Source organism: Enhydra lutris, unplaced genomic scaffold, assembly GCF_002288905.1.
Source record: "Enhydra lutris kenyoni isolate GAN:26980312 unplaced genomic scaffold, ASM228890v2 scaffoldscaffold74, whole genome shotgun sequence".
Classification (NCBI taxonomy): domain Eukaryota; kingdom Metazoa; phylum Chordata; class Mammalia; order Carnivora; family Mustelidae; genus Enhydra; species Enhydra lutris.
In genome coordinates this window covers 2654009-2665880 of record NW_019154158.1, presented here as the reverse complement: position 1 = coordinate 2665880, position 11872 = coordinate 2654009, and the positions used below count along the sequence as shown (strand labels likewise).

The 11872-nt window shown below is 34.9% G+C and overlaps 1 pseudogene; it reads right to left on the bottom strand.

Moving 5' to 3' along the window:
- Positions 1–6296: 6296 nt before the first annotated feature.
- The window catches only part of LOC111160120, a 164803-nt pseudogene continuing 159227 nt past the window's right edge, over positions 6297–11872 (bottom strand).

Below are 11872 nucleotides of genomic sequence, written 5' to 3'. Positions count from 1 at the left end.
AAAAAAAAAAAAAAAAAAAAGAGAAATTCTCAAAAGTTTCCCTGAAAAATTTTGACTGTGAAATTAAGACGACTTCATACATTATAGTTTAGGTAAACATGTGAATAAGGAGAAAAACATAAATGTCTGACATAGGAGATCTGTATATGCTTATACTTACCTTTTTGCTGATATATGGAATGATAGCAAGGAACACATCTTTTATTTAGCATTATTTTTAAGTAAAATGTGCTAAGGAAAGGGACTGAGTAGGGGAGCTGAGCTCATTGCCTTCTCTGACTGATTATTCATTGTCAGAAAAGATAGTGATATGTACTACTTCTTTTCTTCTGCCCATTAAAAAGCTGTGCTCTAAGGATGTATCAGAAATTCAACTCCTTGACTTAGAACAAAAAAAATACTCTGACCTTTAGAGTGTTCTCTCATTTTTGAGTGATAAAACATTTCCTTTGGTTACTTTATCATAGCTTTATATATTCCTAGGGTTTATTATACAGAAATTTAACTTTTTAGCCATATTTAATGGGGACTGTATCTCTCATGGGTAGAGTTTGGGAACAGACACATTCAACCTGTACTTGCAATTAGAAGTTAGGGACCTGACACAAAAGCGGTGAATGAACTGTAATGTTAACTAGATATAGGGTCTCATGACTGAAGCAAACCTTGTTTGTATGAGCCCCAAAGAGAAAATAGTATAGAACTTAAAATGCCTTCCAAAAAGCAACATAGCATGTGGTTAGGAACTTGTATTCTGGAGTAGGACTATCTGTATTAATTCTAATCCACATTTTACTAACTTAACCACTAAGTACTTCAGTTTCACCGTTTGTAAAATGAAGATTATGAGCTCTTCCCTCACAGATTTGTTGATGATTGAGAAAATCCCTGTAAGAAACTTGGAGTGATACCTGAGTACATACCAAATGCTCAGAAAATGTTAGTTAGTATTATCGTGGGCTGCATCAGTAAAAATAAATGAACACTGAGAATAATAGTATGTTCTCCATGGAAAGGCTTCTGTCACTTTCCATCCAGTGCTTAGGGGAAACTTCAATGTGAATGTGAAACAAAAGAAAAAAGCATCATATAAAACTGAGTTAGAATACTTGATGTGACCTTGGGCAATTTTAAAGTTAGTTTTTTCATATGAAGATAGAGGGGCACCTGGGTGGCTCAGTCAAGTTAAATCTCTGACTCTTGGTTTCAGCTCAGGTCATGATCCCAGGATCCCGAGATAGAACCCCCCTCTCTCCAAAACCTCACCCCTGGAATTGGGCTCTGCACTCAGGGCAGAGTCCACAGGAGATTCTCCCCTTCTCCCTCCCTGCTTGCCCTCTGCTCCCACGCTTGCACTCTCTCTTTCTCTCTCAAATCAATTAATCAATCTGAAAAAAGACCTGAAAAATTTTAATTCTTCATAAAAAGTTGCTCTTATTGTTACTTTAATAGTCTGACTCCATTTTTGATGTTTGACTACTGGCAGCTTTGAAGCCCTACCCCTCCGTGTTCCTTTCTGCCCCACATCTGGGCAAGCTTATAAAAAGCCACAATGCTACTCCCTGCAGCACTGCCATGAAGTTCAAAGTTCAAAACCTGTACAGGAGCTCTTATCCTGGCCCCACTCCCAGGTCCCAGCTCTCTATAACAGCAGCAAGGCAATCGTCTTTCTCTGCTTTCTTAAACAATTTTAGAACAACTTATTAAGTCTGTCTTTTTCTTCCCAGAAAGATTTTTTTATGTGAGTTAAACAAAATTAAAAAAATATTAAAACCTTTCATACTCTGTTAGCAAATATGGTGCATCAATAATCTGGATATCCTAACCGAATTTTAGGTGGGGATCCATCCTGCTTCTCTAAGAAGCAGCCTCATGAACCTTGTGACCACTTTGGTTATGTGAGGTAAGAATGTTTCTATGAGGTATAAGATTCAGGTAAACTCTATTTGAAATACTCAAGGCATATTGAAAGAAAAATTAATGTAATATCACAGGTCACTTTTTTAGCAGTTTTAGATAGGAAATTTGACAAAGTATTATTGGAGGTTCTTTGTAAATCATGAGAAGGACACTATTTCAGTGATCCTTCTTTATTCATCCTTGCTGTTTTAAAAAAAATTTGTGAGAATATAATGCATATTTTTATATATTATTTTTCTTTTTGCTTTTCTTTTTATTATTATGCATGTACACTACTTACTCTCCTCATGTCATTTATAGTCCATATGAGAAAATTGTTCCTTCAAATTTCATTTTTTTAAGTTGTTCTTACTAACCAGTCTACATTTATAGTTTCTCTGTATCAGTTTTTTTTTTAATAGAGCTATATTCTGGTTTATTTATGTTCCTTTTCATTCATCCTTTGATGTACTTCTCTTCCATAGTAGATGCCATATTTGCTCATCATTTGAAACGTGCTATCACAATACCATTTATATCAAACCAGGCAAGGATTTTGCTCTTATATTTTCAAGCTCTTTGTTTTGGCATCTGATAACCAATTTATAGGTTATTTCATCCATAAACAAAGTTAAAAATCCTGTTATACTATGCTTGTTCCTTTGTATAACTGGATTCTAGTCATACTCTTCTTTGTTTTTTTTTTTTTGAGAATTAAATTATTTTTCATGAAAGTGGATTTTTATTCTTTAAGAATAAATAGTAATAAATCTATATAGCCTTAATTTCAAAGGACACTACTATTGATTGCCATTATTTTGAAGTCCTGGACTTAGGCAGCACTGATTACAAGGAAGGAAACTTGAATAAAATTAATAGGATCGAGTATTTTTTCTCGAATATTCTTGTTACCTACCCTGTTTTGTTGTAGTCTGGACATTTAAAAATGAAAATACTGTTTTTCTTCCCAAACAAAAAGGATTTAATACTGTGAATTATTTTAATTTCTTAGGTTAAAGTTTTCATCAGTTCTTTAACTTTATAGTTAATACATTTTGTATGTTATCTTGCATTTTATGTGACCTTTAAATAAATAATATGTACTCAGTTCCTATCGTACACTTAGTAAATGGAAAAGTGAAAATTTCTGAAAGTCAAGGTGAGAATGAAGAGTTGATCTTTACAGTTAAATGGGATATAGTTTGATCGTAATTTGTGTTTCTCATTATATTGAGTACATCAGTGACTCAGTTTGTGCTGCATGGTGTCCTGTTGTTCCTCAGATTGAATTCTACAACACTAGTGACTTGAAATTTTTCTGGGGAAAAGCCAACTTATACCAATATTATTTATTCTCTACCTCAAAAACATCAGAAATGGTGAAAAATTCCTCCCCACTGTCAACCTTATTCACTCACTCTGGTCCTGGTCCTTCTTAGCTTAGCCCTTTGGCTGCTAAAGTATAATTCTATATTTTTCTGTTTCTCACAAAGTTATTAAACAAATACAAGCTCAAAGAATGCATGAGCATGGAGTGTTTTCCATTTCTTTGTGTCTTCTTCGATTTATTTCATAAGTGTTTCTATATATGATGGAACATTACTCAGCTATCAAAGAATGAAACCCTGCCATTTGCAATGAATGACATGGATGGAACTAGAAGGTATTATGCTAAGCAAAATAAGTCAGTCAGAGAGACAAATACCGTATGATTTCACTCATATGTGGAATGTAAGAAACAAAACAGATTAACATAGGGGAAGGGAAGAAAACATAAAATAAAATGAAACAGAGAGGGAGGAAAACCATAAGAGACCTCAAACCATAGAAAAAAACTAAGGGTTGCTGGAGGGGAGGTGGGTAAAGGATGGGGTAACTGGGTGATGAGCATTAAGGAGGGCACTTGAAGTAATGAATGCATTGTATGCAACTGATGAATCACTAAATTCTACCTCTGAAACTAATAATACAGTATATGTTAATTAAATTGAATTTAAACAAAAATATTTTTTTAAAAAATGCATGAAAAATTGTTTCAGCTTCTCAGGATTTTAATGTTGTTTTGTTAGCTTTTCTCACTCAAAATATATAAGTTGAAATGATGTGTTTTGATGTGAACAAGTTTGTGTAGAATGGATAAAGGCACAGTGTTTCTAGAATTGCTGTGTGTTTAAGCACCTCTTCACAAGAAGGTCAAGAAATAGAAAATGCCAGGACAGCTGGAGTTGAGAGGGGTTGTAAGGATGAGGCATGAAGTAGGTCATTATGTCACAGGTATTTCTATTTATCAAATGATTGATTGCTTTCATTAACATATAACTTAAATACAGTGAAATGTATGATCTTAAAGTGTAAGTTCAATGAGTTCAAAGGTATATATGGTACAACTAAAACCTTTCCAAGATTTACATTACCATCACCTGTAAAAGTTTGTTCATGCCACTTCTTTATCAACCCCCACCCCCATCCTCACCCCATGTCAGGCAACCACTCTTCTAATTTCATTCAGCACTTAGATGAATTTTTCTGTCATAGGAAAAGTTCAGAAAGCTCAATACCTCTGATAGGAATATCTTATAACTGGTGAGGTTACCAGTTCATGAAATTTGTTTCTGAAACTTATCTTCATCTTCTTGCATAATATTTGCTAAGATTCTAGTGACATTGTTTTAACTTGATGTGCATGATTTTTTGAAGATCTATAAATAGCTATGTTCTGTATATTACAGTCTTTGAAGGCAGGACATAGGATTTGGTAGTGAAAGTTCAGACTATATAGACTCTGAGACTTTTCCTAAGGGATCAGATCATTGGTATGTGTGTGGAATAAGAAGCATTATATAATACGTGCCCGTTGTTTGTCCCACTATAATCCATGGACAGTTTGTCAGGATTATTGATTATGCTTATTAAAAATTCAGATTTCTGGGCCTCATTTGTAAACTTACAGAATGAGAAGGTCCAGGAACCAGGAATACAATCCTGTTTTTAAAAAGTAGTTATCACAAATGACTTGCATACCCAAATCTTGACTCAAACAAGAAAATTACTTAGCCTCTGTGAGTTTTGGTGAACTAATCTGAGCTTCTCAGTGGTTCTTAAATGAAATAGGAAACCCTTAAGACAATCCCTGGCATTCAGTAAGACACAACCTATGTTATCCAACTTTACTATTGTTATGTTTCTTGTTATGAACACCCCTACTTAAAATCCTTGAGTCTTCTCTGTTTTGGTGAAAAGGAATAAAATCCATAATGTGACCTTGACCCTACATATCTCTTCACTTACATTTCTACTATCAAGCACTCTCTTACTTTTTTTTTTTTAAAGATTTATTTATTTATTTATTTATTTGACAGAAAGAGATCACAAGTAGGCAGAGAGGCAGGCAAAGAGAGAGAGAGGGGGAAGTAGTCTCCCTGCTGAGCAGAGAGCCCAATGTGGGACTCAATCCCAGGACCCTGAGATCATGACCTGAGCCGAAGGCAGCGGCTTAACCCACTGAGCCACCCAGGTGCCCCCCACTCTCTTACTTTTTAAGAACTGCCCCCATCAGTTACTTTTCAGTTATTTGAATGTGCCACATTTCCTCCCCATAGGACCTCTGTAAATGCTGTTCTCTTACCTGGAACACTTTCTCTCTGTTCTCTGGAAACATTAGTTCAAATGCTATTTTCTCAAAGTTCCCTGAACATACTTCCTCAAAATAAGTCAAGTATCTTTTTTTCCCTAAATAAGTCAAATATCTCTAATTATGTAGCCTTCTAAGACTATTGCTATTTACATTTTAAAGCATTTATCATAATGCCAATTTTACACTTATCTGATTATATGAATAGTGTGTATTATTTACATGTGACTTAAAGGGTAGATACTATGTCTAGTTTTGCAAACCACTGATAAGTAGTAGATGATTAAAAAAATAAGAGACTGAGATGCTTTTTGATTGGTAAGGTTTGTTCTGTTTGTTTGTTCTAAATTAAGGAACCAAATAGACTTACATTATTTTTTTTATATCATCTTTTATTACAATCTATGATTATACTTACATACATTAAACCATTACAGAATTCCTATTTTAAGGCACTCCAGTCTCCCAAATTAAGGTACCTATTGTACTTTGTCCTCTAATTTCAAACATTAATATGAGAAGTAAAACTGCAACTTCATATTAAATTTGAGGCTTAAGTTTGTAGAACAAGTTAAGTACTTCCAGAAATCTCAAGTCAGAAATGAACAGGCTAGAAATTGAACTAATAATCTTACCACAGTTTAATTATCACTTTGTTTATTCTTATTACTCATTTACCTCTTTATTTACAAACTAAACAGAATTAAAACTCTACTTTTGATGGTATAATAGAGATATTAATGGAAGAGACCAATCCACACATATGCTATATCCCTGGACATTTATCTTGCTTTAAAATGCTAATCTTTTGTGCCTTGGGCTTCTTACTGAGCAGTGAATGTTTATCTGTGCACAATCCATTTCTCTTCCTGCTGGGATTTTCTTTAGAGTCACCCGTGCCATCATTGAACAATTCTGAATGTGCTTCGTTATTTTTCTTTGTTCTGCATGGAGTATTCTCAGAGATAACACTTTCAATTTCAGCTCCTGTGGCTTCTCCTAAAACTGTTAAAATTCCATCACGTTGGTTTACCATAAACTTTGTATCTTCTTCAATGAAGTGCGTAGGTGGTTTTAAGCATGTCCATGAGGTCCATCAGCACTGAAATCTGCTTGCTTTTCTTTCATCTTGTAGATGATGTGTTGAGTTTTGGCTGTGGCCAGAGTCCTTTTCTAACCATCCCTAAGTCGATTTTAATAAAAAGGCTAACACTCCTGATATCTCGTATCGAGTATGTTTAGCTTTCTGTTTATTAGTAACTCAGTAAGTTATTAGTAAGATAATCCCCTCTCCTGCAACATATCCTCAAAGGTCTTCATTTACAATTATATCAGAGCAACCAAATAAACAGCACAAAATACTGGATTTCTTCCATACAGTATTGAAACACTGTATCCTAGAGCTGATGAGAGCTGCTGGAGTTTCTTTAGTTGCTACCTCTTATTCTGTTGGGTGGCCACTGTCCATTGGTTTTCTCATTGTGATAGTGTCCAGAACAAATTCCTAGGCATGCATTTGGAAGCTCCAGAAATGTTTCTCAGCTTGTCTAAAGCCTCAGCTTAATTTTTAATGAAAATTTAGAGCATGACAGATAAACCTAATTATTCTAATTTCCCATCCCTTAATAAAGTAAGGTAGTATAGCTTTGTGTTAGCAGTGGCTATTTAGAAAACAGCTATTTTATGTATAGAAGACAAGTTTTATTATTTTTAATTTGAGACCTAAATTTGGGGAAGATAAAATAAAAAGACTGTCAGAGGAAAAAGATATAAGCATAAGCCACAGGTATCCAGATATAAGTTATAATATTCATTATGCAAGGAACAGTACACATAATATTTTAAAATACACACACACATGCACATATGCACTCAGCAATAAGTGTCTATAATATTGGGCACTTTTAACTTTTATAAAAATCAATAATAGTTATTAAAGATAATTTATAAATATGTAAAAAGGTACAAAGAATTAAAAATATATTGATTTTAAAAACTGTTACTTGGGCACAGAATAACTAGTATTTAAGAAAGAGAAAGCTCAAATTCTACTTAACTCCTTTTTAATTTGCATATCGTAGATTTAACAATTTGCAGTAAAGGAGTCAAAATCCTTTTTTCCCCCTTGTGAATAAATTTATTATATATAGCCAATTTTGTTAAATTTTAAGCAAATTTCATTGCTTTCATCTCTCAGTATTTTCAATTACTATGAATCAGGCACACAAAATTCATTTCATTCATACCCTCTGCACTTACTGTACATCTTCAATGATACTTCATTACTTACTGTTACATTTTGTTTTTTTTCCAAGATTTTATTTATTTATTTACTTGACAGAGAGAGAGAGAGAGAGAGAGAGAAAGAGAGAGATCATAAGTAGGTAGAGAGGCAGGCAGAGAGAGAGGGGGAAGCAGGCTCCCTGCTGAGCAGAGAGCCCGATGCAGGACTCCATCCCAGGACCCTGAGATCATGACCTGAGCCAAAGGCAGAGGCTTTAACCCACTGAGCCACCCAGGTGCCCACTGTTCTTGGCAAGCATTTCATGGATCTGACAGCAAAAGCATAAGCAAGAAAAGCAAAACTAAACAAGTGGGACTACATCAAACTGTAAAGATTCTCCATAGCAAAAGAAATAATCAGCAAAATGAAAAGACAACCTGTGTAATGGGAGAAAATATTTACAAACCACATATCTGATAAGGGTTAATATCTAAAATATATAAAGAATTCTTACAATTATTAGTCTTATACAAAGTAGAATATTATTTATATTGTAAAATTAGGAAAACATAAAGTGTTGTTTTAAAAACTCATATTAGTAGCTCTCATTTTAAAAAGAGCCTACTACTTAACAGAAAGATTAAATTAACTTTTGTTAGCACACATTATAAACCCTTATATTCACAAACCATATTTTAGAACACTTTAAATTATGTTTATATGTTTATATATATCCTTATCTCTAACAAACACCAAGACTATTAGCTTAATTCACTGAAGTTTAGAATATTTTTTTGTGGGGACAGGGGCAGAGAGAGAGAGACTCTTAGGCAGGCTCCTTGTCCAGCATGAAGCCCAGTATAGGACTCGATCTCAGAGCCCTGAATTCATGGTCTGAGCCAAAAATAGAGAGTTGACAACCAATTGAGCCACCCAGGTGACTCTAGAATATTTTTTTTTTTATAAAAGAAATATTTACTATCTAGCCTTTTACAGAGCTGTTTTGGGAAGGGAAAAAAAAAGCTTTATTTAGAAGAGTCAAAATATGTAAAGCATTCAAAGTTAAACAATTAAAAAAATTTCCTTATTTTTTATTCTAAATTTATATAAATCCTAAAAAATGCATCAATTCAAATTTTAGCTCCAACAGATTGTAAGAGACCTTAAAATTTGATTCATTGAGTGCTTGTTTTATGGAGCATCTCAAATGAACAAATTTGTTCATATCAAAAGTTCCTCTAACTGTCACTACAATTCCAAATTGCCCTTATTGAAATTATGCCAGTTAGAGGGATTTGCATATTAGTTAGGATTGTAACGTGAAACATGAATGAAGCAGATTTTTAGTCTGGAAAGAACACAGTTTTTAAAAACTCCATGAGAACTGGAATAGTCAGTAAAGACATAGTTGTGAAACCACATATCTCCAGAACCTGGCCAAAGACTAGTAGCTGAAGAAGCCTCTAGCCCCAGCAGAGGGAATTAAGTCAAATAATTTCAGGAATATAAAGGTGATACTGAGGAATATCCTTATAAGGTTTTTGAAAAGGTAAATTTATGTATCATTTGTCCAAAGACTCTAGGGTAACACACTAGTGTGACATAAGATTTTGAAATTTTCAACTTCTAATCCACTTGAGAGACCAGTTTTCTTGAAGTCTGTCTCCTATCCTTTGAACTTCAACTTATAAACAGGTGTCAGCAACTTACAGCGAGTGAGGGGACTAATCCAGACCAACATCTTTGTGCAAATAAAGTTTTATTGGAACACAGCCTCATGGATTTATTACATTTTGTCTATGGTTGTTTCCATGCTGCAGTACAGATTTGAGTTGCAGCAAAGACTGGCCCATGGAGTCTAAAATATTTACTATCTGGCCAGAAAGACATTTATTGAGCCTTGTTATTGTTAAGAGACAAAGTCTTATAGACAATAGGCAAATAGAGAGGATGGCTGATGGCAAATTATTGCTATGGAAGATCCACATAAATGAAAATGCATACAAATGTATACAAATTTGACCAATGACTTAGAAGTCTGGGGGGACTCTTAGGACAGAGATGAAAGCCAAATACTGAGAACTCTGTGAAATAATTGGAGCTCAGATTAAATATAAAACTTCATACTCATGATAGGATGGCCCTTGGCAGAAGAAAACTCCCAAGCATCTCACATGGGCACACTACTGTAGGATTAAGCTTCTTGTTAGTATCACTGAGGGACTGCCTAAATCTTGGTGGGTACTGAGCTTGCTAGGCTTCACCAGCCTGAGACCATTAGGAACACTCTACTGTTAGGTTAATTAGCTTGCTATAGCAAAGGAAAATGCAAGCCATGAGGAACTGTGAGGATTCTTAAAATGGGGAGTCAGGAAAGGTTATTTCACAGCATCTTGGATGCTGAAATGAGCCATGGAATGATATTCACAGGTATTGAATGGATTTTGTGAAATAAGGAGCCATTGGAAGATGAGTGCTCTTACGCTTAAATATATGTCTCTATAGAATTTATTAGGGTATGTGGTCTGTGTTTTAGCTCCAAATGAATGTGTCTAAATAAACTGATGTTAAAGGGCTTGACATGCAAGATAAACTAATTTTGGAAATATGGTTTCTTTTTCAGTACAAGAACATGCATTGGAGTAATTAACACCACACTTGGGTTTATAGGAAAAAGATGTAATTGAGGATAGCTACAGCTTCTATTTGTACTTTTCTTAAATTGGTACAGCTTATTTTATATGTTTTATAAGCTGCCCTTCCTTCCTTGGCCTATGAACAAACGCTGATAAGAGTTGAGTGGAGTTATAAAACACTTAATGCTCCTGCTAAGATCTCTCCCTCTGTCTTCTACTCTGACATATTCAGCACTATCCCACTACTGCTCTGCTTTAAACTCCAGGGGGATTCTCAGTGTTCTTTTTAGCCTGTCACCTCCAGAAGTCCAGGTCTCCCTAGGTGTATATTATGTTTCAAACTATAGAATGTGAACTTGCAATACTTTTCCACATGATCATTTCTTACAGCCAAAATACTTGTTTTTCTTACAGCTCTTACCATCATCTGACACAATATGCATTTAACTTATTTCTTTTTGAAGATGGTACCTCCGGGGTGCCTGGGTGGCTCAGTGCGTTAAGCCTTTGCCTTCGGCTCAGGTCATGATCCCAGAGTCCTGGGATGGAGTCCCGAATCGGGCTCTCTGCTCAGTAGGGAGCCTGCTTCCCTCTCTCTCTGCCTGCCTCTCTGCCTATTTGTAATCTGTCTGTCAAATAAATAAATAAATAAAATAAATAAAATCTTAAAGTTGGTACCTCCTGTTTCAGTAGACAGAAGCTAGGGCACATGCCCTCTTCCCAAGTTTTCTGTCTGTTGATTATTTAATCAAACACTAACGTGCATACTGCTGTGAAGGGATTTTACAGATGCATAAAATCTCAAACCAGCTGACCTTAAGATGAAAGAGATTATCCTTCTCTCCAGGTAGAATTTGTCAGCTAAGCCCTTTAAGAAGCAGAGTTTTCTCTGGCTGGCAGAAGAACAGAAAGAGATATTCACATTGAGAGAAGAATCTGATGTGCTATTGCTGCTTTTGGAGATGGAATGGGTTATGTGTAAGGAGCAGCCACAAGGAGCTAAATGTGATCCTTGGCCGATGGTAAACAAACGAGGACCTCAGTCCTACAAAAACAAGATGAACTCTGCTAACAGTATGAATGATCTTGGAAGTGGATTATTTCTCGGAGAGTACAGATAAGAACATACCTCTGCCAACATCTTGTTTTTCATCCTTGTGAGAACCTAAACAGAGGTCCCAGCCAACACCAGTCAGACTTTTGGCCTGCAAAACCAAAATAATAAATGGGTGATGTTTTCAGCTGTCATGAAAGTAGAGATATTTTTCCCCTTTTTGTTCATTGTTACATCATTAGGACCTAGAATTGTGCCTGAAATATAAGATACCTTTTAGAAATAATTCTAGTTAACCTGCTAAAGTAAACACTGTGAATAGTTTGAGACTATTTTAATCCATAGACTCACTCTAGATATTTAGCTGTAAATCCAGTTGAGTAAAGGATTAAGGATTAAATGTTTGACAAGTCCATACAAAAATCTTA